Consider the following 17993-nt stretch of genomic DNA (forward strand, 5'->3'; position numbering starts at 1 on the left):
TTATGAAGCACAGTCACTGGAAGTACAAGCAGCTCGGACGCCTGATCTGTACCCCTTCAGCAGCAGATAAACTGAACTTCCAATCTCTGACACTAGGACTAGGATAAAAGCATCAGAGCAGTCACAGATCACATTCAATATCGCACCTGACAGCAGCAACCTCCAGGTGCTTGGAGGGTGGTAGCAAATGCAGGATAATAAACTTACCTACAGCTTCTCCCTAAACCCTCAACTCCTGACCTAAACACATCCAAGAACCCACCCTTTCTACTTCTGTCAACCCAATTTATATCCCCAACACTTGCTTTCTGGCCAAATCACCAGAAGTAAAACTTCCAGAAGAAGTCACTTGGTGTTAGCAGCTCTTCAATGTGATGCCACACATTCCAGAAAGTTTCAGGTCTTTTTTTTTTTTTGCAGAGAAGCTAATTTGAGTTGATTGTCTTTCCATAAGACTGCGAGGACAGGAGACAACAGTAGCAAAGCAGAGTGGAAGGTGACAGCAAAAAGAGGTGAGCCTACACTGAGGGCTGACGCAAAACAGGCAAACACACATCTGGCTGGAGCAGAAATGCCTTGATAAATTGCTGTTCACTGTTTGTCAGCATGCACAACATATGTGTTTTTAAATGAACCATACTGTGAAAATGTTCCCTGGAAAACATCTGAAATCAAGGCAAGATAGTCCATTTCTTTAATTATTTATTTTAGGCATTAGCCTTTTTCATGTTAAGTAAGATAAAACTCAAATTGTTCCAGGGGAGATTTAGATTAGATATTAGGAAAATTTTCTTCATTGGTCAAACACTTGAACAGGCTGACTAGGGAAGTGGTGGAATCACTGTCCCTGGAAGTGCTCAAAAAACACGGAGATGTGATGCTTAGAGCATGATTTCGTGGTAGACATGGTAGTGTCAATCAAAGGTTGGATTGCATGATTCTAGAGGCCTTTTTCAGCCTTAATGACCTATGATTCTACATTTGAGGGGAGGGGAGCACCTGTAAATAGTGGGTCAAACCCTGACCCCACTGAATCAGTAGAAGCTTTGCCACTAAGTTCATGGAAACCAAAGGTCTAAATTCTATGGGAAAAAAAAACCATAGCAACAGTGAGGGGAAAGGTGGTCTGAAAGTCTCTTGCAGCGAAGCTTCTCCAAATCTGAATGAGTCGATGCCAAAAGGTCTGTAATGTAACACAAAAAGTGGACACACACGGACTTTATTTGCCATTTATTTTTTGTTCCTGTTTCATTTTCAGGTCTGTAACAATGACCAGGATGGGAGCTGCAAGTTTTATCACCATAATGAAGATTTCTGAAAAATTAGTTTTTTTAAAGTAACACAACAACTAGAAAGAGTTTGAGTGCCTGCATTAATCACTGCCTAACCTGAGCAAACCAGAAATCAGAGGAAAACACAATTACGTTCCTATTTGGCTGAATTTCACCCGCTTAATCCACCTTATGGTGTGCAGTACATAAAACTTAGGCTATGTGCATAGGGTTATATTTCACCCTGCACATGAGACATGAGCCATCTTCTGCGGTAAACCTGTATAACTCCCCTGCCTGCATTGTCAGCAGATCAGTGCCACGAGCTGCACGCCCAGACAGGAAGAGAGAGGAAAAGAAACGTGTGCTTCTCTGGAGCATACGTTTAAAGCTCAGATACCTTTTTAAAGGATGTTCCTGAGACAAGACATGTATTGCTGTGTTTAGAACATCAACAAAGGAAACTCCCTGCCTGCTTGCATGGGAGGTCAAACCAAGAGCAAGTTCTGAGTGCAGTGGCAGAGCAGAGCTGTAAGTGCTGAAGGCACACCAATAACCTTAATCCTGACATAACAGCTCTGCAGTATAGGGTTGGTTCAGAGATATGACATTCTGTGTTAACATATGCATGAGTTGCTAAATTGTTTGAGCTTGGTCCACCCTGGAAAAGCTTTTTGATGTGATGCTTTTCATTTCGGCAAACAGTTTTATTGTAGCCAGTTTTTCATATTAATGAAATTAATATGAATAATATTTAACAGTTTTTCAAATTGTCAAATTATATTTCTGAGCAAATATAGTAGTGCTACAACACATAAGAACAAGTGAGTCAGTAAACATTTGGTTTTTCCATTTTCTGAGATGTTTTGCCTGAAATAGGAAAGCTCTTTTCACAGGCATCCTTAATCGGGCTAGCAATTGCTCTGGTCACTGGTGAAGGATATCCTTTGTAATGAGTACTGGAAATATCAGTATTTCCCTAGATGAAAGACTCGAAACATAATTGTAATAGACTTTATCTATTTATCCTCATGCACCCCAGGAACATCTGGGGGAGACCCCATCTTCTGCTCAGCCTGGAACATATAAAGAGAGATCAACTCTCATTGCTGTAACGTTCTGTCACAGCCAAAACAACTGATGCTCACAAAACCACTACCTTTAACACCATTCCATTCCTTTCCTTCTCTACCTCCACTTTACATCATTATAATCTGCCTTCTCCCCACCCACTGAAATCCCAGTTCTATCTAACTCACACTCATCAAATATGGATATAGTGTGCACACATTAAATGTAGAGTTTTGCACAACCTTCAGCCTAAGAGCTACATCCTCCCAGCATCTCAGCAACTGTTTGCAAGCTGTCACTGCTCAAATGTTCACCCCTTGTTTACAGAAAAAATTATAAAACAGGGCAGGAACTGCTTCTGCTACGCTAATGCAGAGGGAGAGAGAAGTCCTGAAAATTAGTTTCCAGTTTCCACCTGTCACTCACCTGAACTGAAATACCTCCATTACCTGATGTGCTTAACAACTTATCAACAAAACCTTCTAGTAGAAGAGCTGTTTGAAGGCTTAAAAGCAAAAAAATTTTTAAAAACTACCAGTCTTGAGTCACTGATGGCTTGAACAAAACTTTGACTCTCTCACTGAGACCCTTAAGGCTTAAAAGAACCTCCAAAGGTGCAATTGCTACCAAGAATGCCTTAAATAATACTTCCCAGTAATCTCAGTTCACTTTTCTCACATGATGCAGTGACTGAGGATGCTTCACCTTCTGTCATCATCACAGGTAGATGAAAACAAAATTGTAAGAGACAAAGGTAAACTAGGATTGAGAAGACCAGTGTATTATGGAAAGCCAAGGCAGGAAGGCTGAATATCCAAGCAGGATGGTCAGAGAACACCAGACTCTTCTGGTAGCCAAGCTGGGAACAAACCTGAAAAGGACCTGACGCTTGGCAGCCAGGCTCTTGAACACCTTGCCACTGAGTACCTGTAAGGAAACAAACCCCAAAAGAGCTGCACAACTTGGATGATCACACTGAAGTATTCATTTAAAGCAAAAAAAAATCAAAACCTGGAAGTTCTGGTACATTAAGTGTTGTTGAGGAGGACGAAGGAAATGGACATGACTGGTTTGACTCCTGAAGTGCACACCTCACACATCTGCCTTGAGGGCAAAGGGTGTGGATGGAGGAGAGAAAAAGGCTTTTTTTCTATTACAAGATGACAGAGAAGATGACAAGGGACAAAGCACCACATAAAAAACCCATGCTAGTCTGAAGTCTGGGAGGACTCAGGTATCCTGATCTCCTTCATCTCTTTCTGCTTATGAAACCATTCAATGCCAATCAAAACCCATACAGGCATTGGTACTACCATTTCACTGGGGCACAGGATGCACAAATCTCAAAATGTGCACTTTTGTCCTGTGATGAGCTTTACTTGAAAAAGTGCTCTCACTGTGCTCCTTCTGTTCTGATTAATATACTATTGACTGACTCATTCACCTCTTCTCGCAAAACAGTGTAGATTTTATTCCTGATATCTATTTCCCTTGTGGAATGCTTTATAATAGAGTTAAATAAATACACTTTCCCCTTTAAATTTATTTTTTAAATGACCCGCACATCGCTGACTAGCTTCTGCTGAAGATCATCAAGCTAAATGGAATTCTACAAGCAACAGTAGTCAGAATTTTGCTATGGCTATCCATCCCTACTGTGAATAACAAGGAAGAGGAATGGCAATTTTAAAATTATTGCTTTTTGTTGTTCCACAATACAGTATTGGTTTTTTTTTTAAATCATTCCACCTCACATTATTGCAAACAGCAAGTGTGCCCTCCATGGTAAAATTTAGTATGAGACCTGTGTAATGGGATTTAAAGCTGAACAGCTGTTTTGCTAGCCCTCTATACCAGGGCAAACATCTTAGAACCAGGAATCAGCATGATCTCAGCAGGAATTTTGAAACTAGAAAATACATATCAAAAGAATAATGAGTAGCCTCTCACTCAACAAATCATTCTGTTCTTTTGAAAATTACAGTTCCTTAAAGTACTCCTGTCTTTGGAACTCACATTGCTCACACTTCAAAGCCAATTTTCCTGCCCCACAAGAGAAATAATCCAACCAAACATCTGCTCTCAGGTGAGTGAGTGCATTTTAGATCTGTGAAACCATTTCACTGAGTTATTCAGCCAAGAACCCCATGAATAACTTTGGACCAGATTAACTAATCTTTCATGACTGTGAAATACATCCATCAGACCGAGTCTCTGACAGCAGCAGATATTGTTTCCACTGTATAAATGACACCAAGGGAGTAATTCCTCTTAAGATAAATGAAGCCTTACCATTACAAAAGGATGGCAACATTAAGAAAGTGTTATGAAGATGTTAGTTTCCCAAGAAGAAATGACTGAAGAAGACAAGGTTGTATGTTAGCCAAGGTGATACATGGTAAGCAAATGAAGACTTAAAGAAAGCAAACCAAAAAACAGTCTGTCCTAAAACACTAGTCAAGTAGCTATTTCTAGTATCAGAAATGAACTTTTAAAAATGCTTAGGGAAGAAAAATGCAAATTTTGTCAGAAATTTCCTTGCTGCTAATGCCAAAGTCTACAATGAAAAAGTCAGTCCCTGTATGTGTATCATCAATATCACCACTGCCACACTGCCCTGAGGAAAGCAGAATATTCTCCCCTTTGGCTGTCATTCTCCCTTTGCAATGCAGCAGGCAGCTCAGCTGAGGCAGGAAGTGCTGTCCTAGGACCTTGTGGACATTCAGCTGCTGCCAGCAGTGTGGCAACCAGCAACAAAATAATTTCAAAGCGAACTTCCCTCACAGTTCAGCAGGGTGTAATGATCATGTGGGTGCTGATGCCATCCTGGGTAACAGATCTCAGTTACATGATGAACAACATATTCCAACTTTTGGCCTATCTGCAGATCACCAGGGATGTACTAACATCCATCCCTAATTTAACTTTATCTAACCTAAGATGGAATACAGTTTATGTCAACTATCAATTAAAACTATCGATAGTAATTATTCTCAAACATCAGTTATCTGACAGTTAAATTATTTTTGAACACTGAAATAATGCTTATAGGGCTGCTGGGCTGCAAGACATTTTAGAATGAGCTCCTTCTTGAAACGGATTAATTGATGTCATAAGAGATTTGTTTTCCCTTTAAGCACCCCACCGGTGTTGATTCCAAAGACATGAGCATTTGATTGGATAAATGACTGCAGATTAATTGCAGGTCATTATGTACTGGAAAATACAGACTGCCATGCCAGGAGATTCAGAACCACGGGTATTAAAAAAATGTCAACAAGTTTCTACACCATTTCCTTGACCCAAATATTCCTATTCAGAAAAAAAACCATCAGGATGACAATGAGATCACTGCTATTTATGCTTTTTTTTCTTTTTTTTTTTTTTTTTTGGTCATCCCAGTCAGGGTCTCTTTCTGTTGCTCTTTGTTCAGATTGACAATAATATTTCTTCATGCAAAGAACTTATTAATTACTCCTATGGGGATTAGAAGTGAGGTCTGATATTATGTTTAGGCAACAAGATTGTTATGAATCTTATTAAAAAAATAGAGTGTCTTAATCTTCTATTTCAAGGGCTGTTAGAGTGACAGGAAAATCTGCCTTTGGTGGTCCTTTTTCTGTAAGGATAAATGCAGTTACTTCCTGAGGCACCTCAGGCAATACTGAATAAAAGCAATGCACACAGGTCACACCACTGCTACTCTGTGGAACCCTAGCTCTGCTTTCTGTTCTCTTAAGGGGGCTGCTGAATCCATAGAAAGAGCAACAGAGGGACTGGTGAACACAATTTTGGTCATCAAATCTAGCAGGTAGTTTCAAAATTGAACTCTGGATAAATAAAATTAGTCAATGAAACTGCAAACCATAAAGAGATAAAACAGTGATACAAAGCAAAAGAAATATTTCAGTATATCTGAAATGACACCCTATTTTCCTCCTGTTAGCAAGAAAAACAGCTTATGGCTTTGGTCAACACAAAATAATTTTCTTCCCAGATCCTAGTTATTTCCATCACTGAACCACAAACTCATGAAATTCTCCCTAAAAATCCAAATAATGAACACAGATATACACACAAACAGAATTAGCAGACACAGGGGTCCTTCACTAGATCCTTAATTTGTTTTCCTACTTCACATCTCTTCTCTAGATTCCAAAGTCAAAAGCAGAATCTTCTCTGTCAAATTCATGGTGCTAACAGAATACAGAAAAACAGATAAACCCTTGCACTCTCAACCAGAAATAAGCAAAGAAGATAAACAACCCTCACCCCCAATAATGCTATTCAAAATGATATATAATTTTATGTTTGCAATTTTAAGTAAACAGCCCTACAGAAAAAAAAGAAAACGCTTAATATTTGTGCTCAATATTTTGGGCCAGAACTTTTCAAATCTGAGTAATTTCTGGCAGAAATCTGTATGTTGTAGATTTTTATTTTGCTATGGAAACTGCCTGAATAAGAGAAACAAAGCCATAGACCAACCATTTCTAGTTGAAATTTCCTCCTCTGTCTGCAAAACATACAAGTCCTCGAGGAGCTTCTCTTTAAAGATCATCTGCTGCAGCACAGGCACAGCTTTTCTTGCTGAACACCTGTGAATTAGTAATATTCTGCAACTGCCTTGCATGATCTGTGAGCAGACACAAGTGGCGCCAGGCAGCTCCCCCATCCCGAGAGCTGAGCCCGTGCCTGTCCAGGTGCCGCCTCTTTGGTGAGGATTACACCTCCCCTGGGACGGGCAGCAGGGCAGATTAACGCGGCCCTCAGCCACCTCAGCATTGCTGTTACAGCTTTTCTACAAAGCCCAAGCTGAGTATCACCGAACCCCTCATTTCTCTTCCTTTCACAGCTGCCGCTGTCCTTATGTAACCTCAGGTACCTGAGAGTTTCTGAGCTGTTTCTGTGATGTTTGGTCACCGGCTGCACGCACTGGGGCATGCACCGGGCAGCAGCAGATGTACTGTGTGTGACAGCCCCACACAAACAATGGCCTCTCTCCTCTCACTGCTGCAGCGGTGCCTGAAATGATTATGTACAAATGATTTGTCTCGTGTTTTTTGGCAGCCTTACAGTAGTAGTGTGGTGGCCACAACCCATGACCCACCTCTAGTTTTCCCAAAACCACAGGCTGCGCCAAAGGGCTGCCCTCTGTCTGATGCCCATCAGCACAGAAAACCAATGTGCAACCATGAAGCCAGTACACCGCTTAATGGCTGGAGTGGATGATCTTACAGGCCTTTTACAGCCTCAGTGGCTTTATGATTCTATGTCTGCATTCAGAGTACATAACCTGTGCAGCCAACAAATAGTAGGATCTCAGTGAAAGCCTCAGGAAGCTGGGTGTTTCTTGAACGGCACTTTATTTTTCTGGTATTTGATCTGCTGAAAGAAACTACCTGCTTGTGATGGCTTTCATGACTGGCAAATTGTGTTATATCTTCTTATGTCTTTCAAAATAGCATTCACTGTATTCTCAGGATAACTGAGACCAAATTGTGTGAGTGATGCAAGGATGTGAAACCTTCATCAGTTTGTGGCTTACATTTGCACTGTGGAGAACTGAAATTCCCTTGACTCAGGCCAGTGTTCAAAGTACAATGCTGGAGACCGGTTTCTTCTCCCTGACCTGGTCCTGCTTTTAAGAAACATACCCACTATCCCCAAGTATTTTTTAAGGTGGACCTCATTCTACCAGCAATTCAAATCCCTGAATACTCTAGCTGCTGCAATGATCCAGTGACAAATAATTTTTCACACCCAGTTCTTTAAAATCTGTTCCACTTTTCACCACGATGGATTACAACCACAGGTAGCAAAGATTTGAGCCACTTGACATCTCCCTAAGTCACATCAAAGTGATGTGCACAGGCTTCTGCTCAGCATACGTGTGTTTTCCCTGCTGATCAACAGCATTCCCAGCACAGTGAATAACAAGACACCTCCTCAGCTGTCTCCTTCAAAAGCATTGTTGGGCTCAGAGTAATCTATGGCATGGTCCTTACAAAGAAACAAAAGACGTTTGGGGACACTTCACTACAAATGGCATTTGGGGGCAGTCTGCAGGGCTGTCACCCCACAGCTCTCTGTTCTGTAGGCTGTCCTGCTTGTCCTCAGGTCTGCTTGCTGACCATGGCACATCACAAGGTAGGAGAGCTCCTAGCACAGGAGACCATGAGCTTGTACAGCAGGTTTGCTCTGTGAAAGGCAAGACTCCTCCACCAGACTGCATAAACTGAGAAAACTCTAAATTGTTCTTCTGGCTTAATTTATCCAAATACAGCATTGCCATCATAACAGTGTTATTCCGACAGGTTAATGAGTGTATTTCATCAGTATTACAAGCAAGCTTTGAGCACACAAGAGAGTGATATAGATGTTCTAGAGAAGAAAAGGCATCATTTTACAACTACTCTTCATTTATCCAATACTTTGCCTTTCTCCCATAACTTATTCTCATGGGATTCTCCAAAAATCTCAGCTGCATTACACAAAGTTAGAGTTTTCAAGTTTCTTGCAAAATATCTCAGTTAATTAAGAAAAAATAGCTTAGTTTCTCTTCAGTTCATGTGTTACTAAATGTCCCACTCTATGCACAAGGAATGGAACAAAGTCTGGAACAAGCAGAAAAACAAGTTATCACAGAAGAGCTACCAACAATTACTCACTATATACAATAAATTATTGTATATCTGGAAATTAAATGTACTTCATTTTGTTGTCACTGAGTATTTTACAAGCATGGGTGACAGAAGCACAGAGCAGAATACAAAGGTGGCACAAATGCCTCTTGCAGTGTGCGTGTTTCCACTGAAGTTGGATTTTTTTTTTTTTTCTCCTGCTCTCCTTTTGATAGATTTAAACTCATGGATGATGAAGCAGGATTCTGAATTAACTGGAACCTCAGTGAAGCAGCAAAAAGCAGCAGAACAAACATCTGTGGAAATTTCACACTGCAATCTCATGCTCCTGTTTGAGTTACTCAACAGAGCAGCTCTTCTAAGAGGGTCCAACCCTAAACCTCTGTAGAGCTCTGACAACCTCTAAGAGGCATTCAGGTCCACTCACATGAGACTCTGCCAGGGCCAACCAGGCATGAGATTCAGACATGTTCTGGAGACTTATACATCATCTGTCTTCAGACAGGAATGAAGCTTGATTTTGCAGTTGTATAGAGTTCAATTTCAAAATCAGTTCCACCTTCTGAGATTTTAACAGTGGACTTAGAGCTATTAAGAGAGTTGGTGTCTCACGGGCATTTGTCATGATTTCTGAAAAACCTCTTTGTCGTCAACGGCCATTCTTAACAAGCCATTAGTGATAAATGTTGCTCCTCCACTGAATAACTTTTCTGAGCAAAGGATCAGCTTTCCACTTGCTAGAGCACAGCAAAGAGAAAATAAAGTCAAAGAAGGCATGTATTGTTAAGGCTATTTAAACAATGGCTTGAAGGAGTAGAGGATGTGTGGCAGTGTGGCACACTGTATGGCCATGAATAACATTGACACCCTCAAAACAAGAAAAGCAGAACTCCTACTTCAAAAGCCAAGGATAGCCAAGCCCCATAGCTAACTTTAAACCTCTATCTAGCAGACACACTTCTGTTATTTGACAATGAGTGGTATGACTTTACAGTTTATGCTGGTCCTCAGATCCCTAGAGGAGATGTTAAATCAATGATCAGCATGTTTCTGCACGTGGATCTGTCTTGAAGCTAATTCTCATTCTGGTTAAAATACAAGAATAACACAGCACAAATCATTCAGGAAAACTGATCAAAACACTGTCTTATACATATAAGCCCATTCTGTCCCCACTCCTCTACCTGTAGCCACCCCCTTCTGACTAATTAAATCCTTGAACAATCCCGTACAGCTTTCACCAGAAAGTATGGCAGCTCCACAACACATTCCACATGAAGCTCCACCCTTTTGAAATAAAATATAGAAAACTCACTTGGGTAAGGAAAGTTATCTTGTACGTCAAGAGGTTGGACAGACAATGATCCTTTTGCCTATTAGGGAAAAATATAGTGTAACAAGTCAACTATAGGAATGATGCTACCCTCCATTCCCTAGGACTGTGTGGAATTGCCCCATCACTATTACATGTGATTCACAGAATCATAGGGTTGAAAGGGACCTTTAAACACCATCTACTTGCAACCCCTCTGCCATGAGAAGGGACACCTTCCTCTAGACCAGATTGCTCAGTGGCCTTGAACACTTCCAGGTATGAGGAATCCGTAACTCTGGACAATGTCTTCCAGTGCCTCCCCACCCTCAGAGTAAAGGCTTTTCCTTCTAAAATCTAATTAAACTACCCTGTTTCAGTTTAAAGCCATTCCCCCCTATCCTGTCACTACATGCTTTTGTGAAGACATCTGATTGTTTACAACACAGGCCAGCTATTCAGCTCTGTTTTGACAGGTACAGGCTACCAATAAAGCGGTTTCGCAAAAAGGAAGAAAACAGATGAATGCTGACTCCATATCTAACAACCCAAATAATGATTATACAGAGTAGATAGTAGAAGCCTCTCCTTTTCAGCCCCATGTCCATCCAATAGACATTGATGGTAGCACAATTTTTACAAAAGCATGAGATTTTCAAAATCAGGACATGCATTGTGAACAACAATGCCCCTCACAATGGGTGTCTCTGCTGCTGCCAAGCCAGCATTTCTGAAAAGCCCCACTGAAAAGTAAGTTTCACTCTGGATATGCAAACCTAGCAAACAACACCTTAATAGGGAAGAGAGAATATGTGAGCAAGCTGCAGCACCAACTTTGCACACCAACAGCAATAAACATGCTGATCATTATTTCTGTGTTCATGCTTCATCCAAACATCTAACGATTAAAAACTTCAAGAGCTTTAGGTCTTCTTCAGAAAACAACTGGGTTTCCAAATTGATGTTGGCACCCAGTCTTTTCAGTGGTAAGATAAAAAACAAAACATAAAACAAACAAAACAAAAACAAAACAAAACATTTTAAAAAATGCCCTGTCATTGTACTGGGCTAAGTCTGAATAATTCAAAGTAACATCAGGTGGGGCTATCTGAAGAGCATGGAATTCCTCCAGGGTTGGAAAATTCAAAGCACAGAGCATCACTTTCACCCAGGCAGAGCCACAGCAGACACCATGCAGTAGGCTCTGGAGAGCTAACCTCCCAGCAGCCAAACACGAACAGGACTGGACTGGTTTAAGTCACATGAGAATCTCACCTGGGAAGCAATGAGGTCTAAAACCTCATTGCTTCCCAGCAAAGATTTCAAAAGAAGTCATAATCTGGGGTGTCCTCACTTACCCATTTCCTATGAAATAAGCATTCTGGTTTCAGTCACTCAGAACAAGGTGGCACAGCTGATTTCATCACCCTTGTGTGAAAACTAGTGGAGAATTGACCATGTATCACAGACTTGCTGGGCACAAACCAGGACAGAGTGAAAAGACAAGCACATAAATCTTCTGGCATCAGCACTGCAGAATTTGTCTTTGTTCTACCTTTATTTTGAGGAAACAAAGATGGGGGGAAAAATTTTTGAAGACAGATCTCACTCTTGAAGAGTAAGCAGCGGAAAAAGTTTCTTTCACCGTAACTTCAGCCAGGACACATAGGACAGCATTAGTAGATAAAATAAATGTTTCTTTTAAGCACTGATGATATGTAGCTGTTTTCTATTAGAGAAGTTTGCATATCTTGAGGGTCTAGTGCCACAATAAGTGGCAATTCCACAATAAAATCCCAAAGTGATATTCACATTAGCTACTCGTGAACACAATTGGAAAACATGTGTCCTCCATGCTGTTGTATTATCCACACAACTGCAAGATATTTGTGGCTGCAGAAAGTATTAAGAAAAAAACCTAGAGCACAAGAAAACAGGCTAATCAGTTCAACATACTGTCTGATGGAAGTAATAATTATAGATATGTTTGCCAATTTAAAAAAGCCCACAAAGTACAATGGTAGGTAGACTCTTACCATTGAACAAAGAGACAGGGAAGAGTGAGCAAAGAAAATAAAAAAGACAACCAAAGCTGTGGAAGAAAATTGAGGTAGAGGAACAAATAAAAAATCAACCGAAAATTAAAGTCTTCTTCTGTTACTAAACTCTCTCAACCCAGACAAAATTTCTCCACTTACAGACCAAGGAAAAGGTTCTGTAACTGAGCAGATGTGACTACATGACTGAGGAATTAAGGATATGGCTCCCCACTAGCTCCTTCTCTCCTCTGATGTGTCATCAATCAGAAAAAAAAAAATCTTTATTGTGTGTTGAAATAGGCTAATAAGCGCCAACAGCACGCTTCTGACCAGATTTTTGTAGTAATTCTACATATGCATACACATACATATGAAACAAGTTCACATCCACCATATCAAAGGAGAAATGCCACTTGGTATCATCCTTGCTCATACATGTTGGTTCAGTTATCTTTTTCAGCATCACTGGTTTTCCACCCAGAGTGGGCAAAAGCCAAGACTGAAATATGCCATGTGAGAGCCAACAATGAAAGGAGGGAATACAAATAAATATGGGAAGGTAGTAAGGAGCTGTTGTCATAGCTCCCAGTGCTTGACAGTTCCTCAGCTGACGTAAATTTTGTCCTTTTTCCTCCCCTGTGTCAAGCCTTGAAAGAAGATTCTCTTCCTGTACAGTATATTCAGAGTTACCTGTAGACAAATGCATAAAGGACTTCCCTAAGGTCTTATCAGTCTTTATTTTTAGAAACAGCCAACCTAAAAATCAGACCTGAGAGCAGCAGAGATGATTTAAAAGAGAGGGAGGTCCACAGCAATGTCCTCATATTTAAATGGGATCCTGAAATTTAAAGGCTGAGGGGAATCACACTAAGTAGCCTCAGCCTCAGAGGTAACCCCTTCTTCAGTAACTCCTATGGAAACCTTCCTTCCCAAAGCAAGAACAAAACCCCCATTGTACAGAATGAAAGGTTTTAAACAACACTCCGTCTTGTGCCCAAGTAGGAACAAGCAGAAATCTGTGCACAGAGCGGTGATCTCTGTTTTTTCTCACCATACCCACCTCATTTGCAGGAGGGGGGATGTCTGCTGGGGTCCCTGCTCTGTCCCGGGTGCCTTCATGCCCCACAAAAGACCACACCGCATGCAGGACGAGCGCTGTTACTCTGACACATTTATTTCTCAAGTACTCACCCACAAGGAGCCAGAGAACTACTGTACAACCTTAGAGCTTGAATCTCTCTACCTGCAAGCTGTCATTGACAGCTGATCAAAACGCCTGCATTTCTTTCCTTTCTCTACCACGGAGGTTTTGCTGAGATGCAAAAACACCGAGTGTCAGGGGTCTCTCAAAACATGCCGACCTGACAGAGACATCGCACACGGTGACATTTTAGCATCTCTGCTCCAAAGCATCTCTCCCCGCATGCGGCGCGTCCATCACGCCCTGCTGCCGCCGCCGCAGCCTCCTCCCGAACCGCAGCCCACCCGCACGGCCCCGCGGCACCGGCGGCGGAACCCTTTCCCGGGAGGGGTTCTCGGGGGTGTGTTCCCGGGAGGAATCCCGAGGGAAAGGGCGGGAGAGGGGTCACCCAGCACCTGCCACGGGAAAAGCGGTGATGCCCCCGCGCTCCCGCCATCCCCGACACCGACCCACGGCATCCCGCATCCCGGCCCGCTCTGCAGCACAGCGCGGGGAAGCCGCCGCCTCGCCTCGCCCCGGCTCCTGCCGCTCCCCGCAGCCCCCGCGTCCGCCGGTCCCGTACGGGCATCCCCCGCCGGGCCCCCGGCCCCGCTCACCCCGCGGCGCGGCGGCCCCGCTACGGGCGGCGGTCTCCGGGAGGGCGGGCGGGCAGCGCTCGCCGGCCGGGCATCGTGGTCCGCCCTCCGCCGCGGCGGGGAGGGTCGGCTCCGGGACTCCCTCCCTGCGCCGCCTGCTCCTTCGTCCTCCTCGTCCCTTCCCTCCTGGATTCCCCGCAACGCTGCCCGGAGGAGAACAGGCGCCGCTCCTTCCCTCCGCCGCTCCTCCTCTGCTTTCCCGGGCACCGGACCCGGCTCCAGCCCCCGCCCGGCGACGGGGCGGAGGGAGGGGACAGGGGCCAGCCAGGAGGGGCGGGCGGAAGGGAGGGGAGGGGGAGTGGGACCCCCAGAGCCGCTGCGATTTCGCAGCTCGACCCCTTCCCCGCGGCAGTCCCCTCCCTGTGGGCTGGAGCAGGGTCCGGAGTCCGGGGACATTGCTCCCTGCCTTCGGCGGTGGCCGGCGGAGGCCGGAGGCAGTCGGACATCTCTCCGGGTTGCTCCTGCCCAGGTCCCGCTGCGGGGAGCACGATGCCCCAGGGGTTTCGCCGGCGTCACGGCAGCAGGAGTGCATCGGGGGCAGAGGGATGCGATCTGGGTGACCTGCTGCGGTGTTGGTGCTCCAAATTCCCGGGATACCCTGGGTTAAAGGAGCCCTGCGGCCTGGAGAAGAGGAGTGACCAGTGGAGTGGGATGCAGGTCCTGGTCTTGGCGTTGGCAGTGCTGGTGTGCTGCCGTCACCATGCCTCATGCAAGGCACCGGGCAGGACTGCAACGCTGCTGCACCGTGGTGTTGTCCTGAACCCTAAAGCTATTCATGGTCCTGTCCACCTGGGAGCTACCAGCGTACTGAACTCATGGTATCCAACAAAACCTTGTCCTCAACAAACTGCCTTAGGCACTCAAAACACAAGGAGAGGAGCTTGTTCTTTCTCTGTCTTAGGCTCAGATTTGCCTCCAACTCACAGATGTGTTTCTATAACTGGGAATGGTACCACCCCAACTACATTCCAGCTACATTCCTAGTTGGCAAGGCAAACTAAAAAGTGACCCACGATTTACTCTACTGCAAATGAGCACGGAGTCCTGGCTTCCCACAAGTGTGTGGCATGTTCTTGTCAATAGGCCTTAAGTGTAAAATTGGGAAAAAAAAAAAAATAGCACCCACAAACTATAGTAAATCGTGCCAACATAATTTTTATCTGTGGATCAATGGAATTTAATTCCTCAGTTGCCAAGATACCTTGCAGAAGTGGTTTTTGGTATTTATTATCCCAGCATTTCATGGACACTGCACCCATGCCACATGGCAGTGAGGTTGCCAGAGACCACCACTAAGCCCAGACTGTGTCTGACCAGTGTGGACCATGGGCCACATGGGCCGAGGAGCACAGCCAGATGAGTAGTGCAGAGTTATTCACTGAAGGTTTGAGAAGTGTTAAATTTTGTCTGCTGCAATGCAGAGGAAAACGTTTGCATATCCAAAGCCCTCTTCCGTTGTAAAACACCAGGAGCACAGGCACAGCCCACTGAAGGATGAGAGATATCTGTTCATTTAAGCAGTGCAACAGCATCAATAGCTTTGGTCTGGTCATACGCAAAGACTGATATTTACCCAAGAGAAAAATCAAATTGTATTAACTTCAGGAATGATAGTGTTATGTTTGCCCAATTATCCAATCACACATGGAAACTTAACATGAGAATTTCTTTTTTTGCAGCTTTCCATCCCTGCAGTTTCATTGTTTCTTCCATTTTTTCTCTCCAAAAGAGGCACCTACTGTCCTTGGTGGATGTAGAGAAGGCAGAGGGAAAGCAAAGCACTCGCATCTTTCTGCTCTGTCCCTACTTTACGCCATCACAAAGCCTAGTAGAAGCAGAGCAGGAAGGCATGATTTGTTTTCCTCCTGGTTTTTGGTCATATGGATTTCAGACCCACTTGTCATTTCAGGGAAGCTCAGCTGGGCGTGAGGTTTTCTTTCCTAGTGTGGTTGTTGTGTGGCTTTTATGGAGCTTCAGCAGTAGCAACAAGGGCTATTTTTAGCCTAAAGTAAGCCAGGCAGTTCCAGAAGATGTATTAATAGGAGGAATATTTGAAAACAAAACAAGCAAACAAAAGAGAGAACAAACTGAGAAGTGTAAACACAAATAATCTTTTACCAGAAGCACTTGCTAAATAGTAAATATGAGGAACTGTATTCTCTGTCTCAGGGGACATGACCCCACCCCACAGCAAACAAACTAATGCAGTCTCTCATCAATATGTGTTACCTCCAGAACAATCAAAGTGTCTTGTTTTAGTGCCACGCACCTGGAGTGGGATTTTTAGAGATGTCCAGTTTGTCAAATTGCAGTATGCATTTGTTTCCCAGAAAAAGCATGCCTAGCCTGAAAGTTTAAATAGATATTAATCTCCTTCTTAGAGATCACTACACATTTATGTTTTGAATAAGAGTGTAGCTGGTGCCCAAAATGTGTTGCCCAACTTGCTGGGAGAATTCACGCCCACGTTTGTAGTGAAATCCTGTGGGCAACGTGCAGCTCTCTGCAACGTGCAGTAGGCAGAAAAGAGGCAAGGATGTGTACTGTAGGAGAAAGATTCATATTTTTCTGCTAAAAGCAACAAATCTTAGCTTTCAATCAATGATAATTCAGCAGGAGTCATAGGTATCTGTCATCTCCTTTATCCTTGTCGGAGCTTGAAGACTGGATTGCAACAATTCAGCAGTCTGTAAATCTTCATGGAAGAATAAGTGCAGCAACATTCATCACAGACATGTACTTGCCACATGCACTCTGGTTTCTTCCTTCTTTTTTTTTTTAACTTCTGGTAGTAGTTGGGTATCTTTTTTTTCATTAAGTTCCAGTAAGACATCTCACATTCTGACTCTTGTTAGAGTCATTCCACTGAAGCCAGTTGCAGAACATGCTGAATGCTGTTTGCTTGCCTGAGTGTTTATGTAGATGCAATCCAGAAATCCAGGACAATCTGTGTCGCCATAGTCATGCATTACTCCATCAAGTATTGTAGTAGGATGCTTGTAGTGACAACTTAAATATTTGCTATATATAGCCTGCATTTGCTTGCTGCTAATTTTGTGAGACAATTTACTCAAAAAACAGAAAGGAACAGCTCTTTTTGCTTTATCTAATTAACAAGCCCGTCTTTGTGTCCCCATCTGACTTTTTTCCACAGCAGTGTGAATACATACAAACTTTCAGATGAAGCGACATCAGAGTTTAGTGCATGAGAATTCAACGTAAGGCCTCACTGTTACTACCTGTCCATAAATTTTTCCTGATGTTTTTTTCAGCTGTAAAAGTATAGACTTTTTTGCATAGCTTTTTGAATCCAGATCAACTTCTAAGTGTTTCAGTGTTTCACAGAACAGCCACACCTGATTCAAGCCCATACTTCTTGATGCACAGGGCAAGAAAATGACAACATACATATGCACAGACCAGACTGCAGCTGGAGGATTTGTGTACAAGCCATAGAAAAGTTTGCAACCAATATAACAAAAAAATAGCTTTAGGACTAATTTGGGGATTTCTTGGTTTTATTTTGGTTTTTTGCATTTTCTTTTTGTTTGTTTGTTTTTGGTTTTTTTTTTTGTTTTTTTTTTTACACTGCACTTACATAATTATCTTTGCCACATGCTTGTCAGGCAGCAATGACGGGTTACCAGTTCTAGCCCTGCCTAAGCAAAATTAGAATACAAGTCTGCAAAGAATCTAAAGCTAAGCATGTGATAGTGATGGCAGGTCAGGTGTTACTCTGGAGAGTAGGGGCTGACTGCCACAGAGCTGGCAGTGAATTCATGCTTGGCACATTGGTTTTCACTACGCTTTATTTTCTCCT

General features: G+C 43.1%; 1 protein-coding gene across 1 annotated transcript in view; it reads right to left on the reverse strand.

Moving 5' to 3' along the window:
* The window catches only part of PLPPR1 (phospholipid phosphatase related 1), a 119741-nt gene extending 105409 nt beyond the window's left edge, over positions 1-14332 (reverse strand). Inside the window, exon 1 of the mRNA XM_041469395.1 lies at positions 14135-14332. The gene's annotated coding sequence lies outside the window, so the exon portion shown is untranslated. The remainder of the gene's footprint in view (positions 1-14134) is intronic.
* Between the last annotated feature and the right edge of the window lie 3661 nt (positions 14333-17993).

The sequence above is a fragment of the Pyrgilauda ruficollis genome, unplaced genomic scaffold (genome assembly GCF_017590135.1).
Source record: "Pyrgilauda ruficollis isolate IOZ18807 unplaced genomic scaffold, ASM1759013v1 scaffold231, whole genome shotgun sequence".
NCBI classification, from domain to species: domain Eukaryota; kingdom Metazoa; phylum Chordata; class Aves; order Passeriformes; family Passeridae; genus Pyrgilauda; species Pyrgilauda ruficollis.